This window comes from Sinocyclocheilus anshuiensis, unplaced genomic scaffold, assembly GCF_001515605.1.
Source record: "Sinocyclocheilus anshuiensis isolate Anshui unplaced genomic scaffold, SAMN03320099.WGS_v1.1 scaffold542, whole genome shotgun sequence".
Taxonomy (NCBI): Eukaryota; Metazoa; Chordata; class Actinopteri; order Cypriniformes; family Cyprinidae; genus Sinocyclocheilus; species Sinocyclocheilus anshuiensis.
In genome coordinates, this window is record NW_015547685.1 from 935,098 (window position 1) to 940,552 (window position 5,455).

The 5,455-nt window shown below is 39.6% G+C and overlaps 1 protein-coding gene across 1 annotated transcript in view; it reads right to left on the minus strand.

Annotated features, from left to right (window-relative positions):
* LOC107703244 (uncharacterized protein KIAA0825-like) overlaps positions 1 to 5,455 on the minus strand; it is a 142,184-nt gene that overhangs the window by 130,092 nt on the left and 6,637 nt on the right.

Consider the following 5,455-nt stretch of genomic DNA (forward strand, 5'->3'; position numbering starts at 1 on the left):
ACATTTATATATTTATATTATATATTCATAACATTTAAATTAATTAAAACAATTTTGTATAATTTTGTGAATGACACGTATTCAAAGTTTGCTGAAAAATAAAAAATGAAGTATTTTCTATGGGGCTCTGCTGGAGCAATTACAGCTGTAGTCCCTACACATGCTGAAGTTTGAATCCAGCCTGCCTTGTGTGATCCAACTCTCTCTCTCTTCTCCTGATAATTTCCTGTCCACTTCTTCTATTAATAACAATGGCAAAAAAAGAGGACGCAACATGGAGGTTCTGTTTAGAGAATCTTTGTCTGACTTTATATTGTGCAGTTGAATTACAATGAACTTTTTAGCACTGAACTTACATTTATAGATCCTCATAATGTGTTACATGCGAGCTGTCCCTTTAAACTCAAGTACACTCTGGTTATCGCCACTCTATACAGGTAGCTGATATCAGCCACATCGGGCCTAATGAACACAGACATCAATATATCAGTTGTATATGCGTGTGTCGGCATGTGGCACGTCTCTCTCAACGACACAGGATGAGCCAATCTTCCTCATAACCACACGGCATCAGCACTTCTGTCTCTTTCTATCCGTGAAAAATGAGACATGACACAAAGCCATACAGGTACATATGCACACAAAAGGCAACTGAAACAGACACTTCTCGTACAAAGTGACATAAAGCACTGCTATAAACTCTACGGCTATGCATGAGTCCAGATGCCTTCGAATGGCAGCTTATTAAATTTCATTTAAACCTGACATAGTTTTACTTCCTCGAAAAAAAGAGAGCAAACATAAAGTGAAAATAAAGGGCTGTTAATTTTAACGATTTGCAGCTGAATAATGTAGAAAGCAAAGATGAAGAGGGCTCTTTTCGTTGGTTAAAATGCAAGGTTGCCGACAAGAATCCAACAAATGTGTCTCTTTTTGTAGTAAAAAGGAAATATGTGTGAAGAGAGGACATGAAGGTGCTGACAGACCGTGCTGGAAAAGCAAATCTTCCCATTCTGTTTAATGAACAGCCTAAAGCTCGCTGTAAAAACACAAGCCCTAACGGGGAACATAAAAATTCTGTTTTACACAGTAAAGATGCTGTCGACACAGACACACAAACAAAACTGCCCTTTAGTGATGAAATTCTGCTAATAGTCGATACGCGTTGACGAAAGCAGCCAAAATGTATTTAAATGTGGGTATTTACTTTTAGAGTTTGTTTTACCAGTTTGGTAAATTTTGAGAATTTTTTTGTGAACTATTGTGTTCTGAACAAGTTCATGACAATTATCTGTTCCTCAGTGTTTTCTATGAACATTGTTAACTCAAGGATGTCGCTCAGCTTAGCTCTTATACATTAGTTAAGTGTAGCCATCCAGAGCTAGCAGAAAGGCAGATATACTGACTAAGTCTGTTTAATGTTTCTAATAAAATAAGGATTTGTGCTCAGAGCCGGTGCTGAGCCAGGCGTCACCCCAGGACTCTGCTCAAACAGCAGGGTCTAAACGAGCTTCCATCTGTGCAGCCACACAACGCTAAAACTTCATAAAAGTCCCATATTTCATCCGCACACACTCCTGCCACTCGCCAACGTCTGTGTAATCCTCTGTGTGTTGGTGCTGGATGGGGTCAGCGATCACTGAAGGCGAGTCACGGACAGTGCTGGTCTGAGCACTCATGAGGACCGGCATCAATCAAAGGGGCAGCTGCTGTCAAACTTCTGCCCGCCTGCCACTGATGATGTGTCAGAGTTTCACATTGCAACAATAAATATTTAAGGGACATGCTTTAAATACGAATAGATGATCACAGATGGGTTCGAAATGAATGACTTTTTTCTAAAAATAAATACAATCAGATTAAATGAGCGCCTGGGAAACTTTTGGTAACACTTTTAATGAAGCCTGCCTATACAAAGCATTATAAAATAAGTGCACTAAATAATTTTTCCCTCCTAAATATATTTTATATACTTAAGAAAAAAAATATTATTTTTGAAACATTTTAAAACTCGAACAGACATCCTAGAACAAGAACAATTCCCTCTCATGGTCGCTGCCACATTGGGAACTTGCCTTTTATAGATGACTGTACATCTGCGTATATGGCAAATTCTACAGTGGCATTTGAGGCGAAAACTTTCCTGTTATGCTGCATCCATACCAGTAAGTGTCAGTATAAAGTCCAAGATTACTGTCAAAGCATAGCAAAAGGAAACAAAAGAAAACACAAAATGAAATCAGATTTTTCAAGTCGTGACCCAATACAGCACCAAAATTGCTTATTTTATAAAAGAAACAATAATCAAACTTTTGAATCAAACACAAACATTTATTAATATTAAATATTATGTAATTTTAAATGATTAAAATATCAATATTAGCAAAACTATAAGAAAAGCCTCTTCTATCCTAACTATGCATGGATACATTGTCTGTTGCAGCCCACTATTCGGGAACCACTGCCTTATAATACCCTATGCAATCTCTTTTTTTCCCTCCATATTTACCAACCACAGTCAAAATACATTGTACATTCATGGTTATACCTTTAAAGAGTATAATACTTGATGACACATGATACAACATGAAATTAAACACTGTTCATGTGTTTTAATGCATTACTCTTTAAAGATGTAACTAAGAATATACAACTGTGAATTATGATTACATGCTATTAATTATAGGTACATACACTGAGGTACCTATATACACACACCTAAATAAAAAATATAGGTATACAGACATATCTAAAGCACCCTATCATCTGACCTCACCTGAAGAGGTGTGCTAACCCCCTCCAGATTAATCAGATCCAACAACACGATTTTCACTGACTCCGAGCCACACACAACAACAAAGAGAGAACTGAGGCAGACACAGAGAGAGTGTCTTATAGAGAAACACACAGACTAAAGCCAAAAAGACCATCAACAGCCTCGCGCGCAAACACACACACACACACACACACACAATTCCTGATTAATCTACCCTTTAAATCAAACAACAACAAAAGGAGAAGTTGAAAGGAATTTCAGGGAGACCAGCTCCACACAAAACCCTGAGCGCAGAGACTAGCGAAAGCTCCTTTAAGCCTCATTCTCTGCTTCCTCCCTGTCTGCCAATCACGCTTCCAAAAACTGTAATTGTTTTTCAAATCCGCACAAACCAGACATGACAGACCAGGTAAAGAGAGAGCGAGAGGGTGGGGGGTTGAACAAGAGGACTAGAAAGAAAGAGAGAGGCAATGAATACGCCGGACCCAATGACACCCGTGAAAGTGGATCCCGCAGACTCGAGATCTGGCCCGCTTAGCCTCCTCTGGTGCCAAACCCCCAATGGGTTATTTGTCAGGACGCACACTAACTCACACACAAGAGGTAAATTGGCACGCCACTGTGGCTATCTTCCGTAAGCCGGGTTGAAATCCGAAGCCCGGCCTCCCATCGTTGGACTATGGCTGACACTTCATTAGGGGCCGGCTTCCTGCCTGTGGCCTCCCTGAGTGTCCGATTTGATGAAGCTTAATGGATAACAGTATTTCAGTTTGGGAGATCCAAGACTGTTTGACAGGCTATCTTAATCTCCTTCAATTAGGAAGCAGCTCTTAGGCAAATCTCTGACATCGTAGGGCCAAGAGGAGGCAGCCTGTCTCGCTGACCCATAAATGGGTTAGGACTGCGAAACGAGGCGGGCAGCCGCAAATTCTCCAGTTTCCCGTTCTTTTCTTGGGTTTGTCCTAGGGTAAGTGGATTAGGTAGCAGGTGTAGAGCACAGCTTTGGCCCACCCTAGTGGAGGTCATGGAGAAGGGCGAAGTCATCGCCCACGTCCATCCACATCAGCTCGGCTCCGAATGATCACTGGAGCTACACCAGCCTCCCGCCCTCCCTTTCTCTTTCTCCTAGGCGCAATTCCCTATTATCCGGGTTCTTTGTTCTTATAATGGTTCCCCATCTTCCATCTTTCTCCAAGAACACAAAATAACCCTTTAATGCTTAGAGAGGCAGAAAAACTGGCTCAGCCTTCAGTAATAATCCTTGAATTACCCACACAAGGGTTTTCGTTTCAAGATGTGGAATCTTCAATTATTACTTTCCCATTTGGAAAGAGAGGCCGGACAGACAGGAATGAGAATGTGTGTCTAATGGCAGGGGGGAGTAAGACCACCTTTGTTCACACACAACACATTTAGCGTAGACCCTTCTGGCCTGCGCGTGTCCTCAGAGCAACATAAAGGATAAAAGCATGGCAGAGATAGATTTTTTCGAAACTGGCAGCACAATGGAAAGAGGTGCCATCAGGGAGAGAGGGAGAGGATGAGGGGAAGAGGGAAGGATCGGGAAGAACAAACAGAGTTCTAGTCATGAGAAGCATGTCCTCCAAAACTACCGATGCAGGGGAGAATCTGAGGCGCATTATTGCATAAAAAGATTATGAATTAAGACAGAGAGAGAGAAACGAGTTCAGGGGCGCTCGTCAACATGTCCTTCGCCGACAACAAAACCTCAATATCTGATAATGCCACAACCTTCCATCAAAATGGAAAAAAGGATTTCTAGCTCCGAGCTTGCATTCAGAATGTGTTTAAGTTCATTGATTTCACATGAAGTGGCGTGCTATTCATCAACCCTCAATTAATCATGCGGTCTCAATGTTAGGATTACCGACACTGGAGGAAGCTTCTGTGGAAATAATAGCTCTGAAAATGAAGCACCATATAATGCCCACTCAAGCACTAAACAACTGCTACCGGCCTGCAGTTACATCTCCTACATGACAAAAAATCCTTGTGCTTAATATTTTAGCAATTTTATGTCTTCTCAAACAGTGCTGATATTAGCAATTCATACAGTATCCTCGTAGTACAAACACCTTGGTCATATATTGTTGGTCATATATATTAAAATATTGATGCATTTTATATCACGGTGATCAATAATCTTCTAAAGAAAAAGCACTTTTAAGACTGAAGCACATAGAAGATCAATACAAACTGAGACTGTCTTGTTTTGAATGGCTTATTCCATTAAAAACCTTCAAGATCTGTGTTTATGTGTTTGTGATGAAGGGCTGTAATCCCTGTAAATGACATAATCCATAATCATATCTTTTTTTTCTTTGAATCTCAGGATTGAGCATAGAAATAGCTTTTATTCTACAAAATATGCAACATCGCTATTGTTTGTGTCTTGTATGAAAACAATGGTATAATACAAACACACAGACATAAAAGTATATTCCTAAAAATATTTGTTGCATTTATGGCAAATGTGCCACAGTGATTTTGGTTCTTAAAAATATTCACAAAAGTATGTCCACTGTGTGTTTGTGCTTAGAAAATCTCCGTACAGGAGGCCCCAATTTCAAATATATATGTAAAATGTTTTAGATTTGTATTTATATATTTATAAATAAAAAAATATACTTATATATTTATAAATAAAAAATATAATTA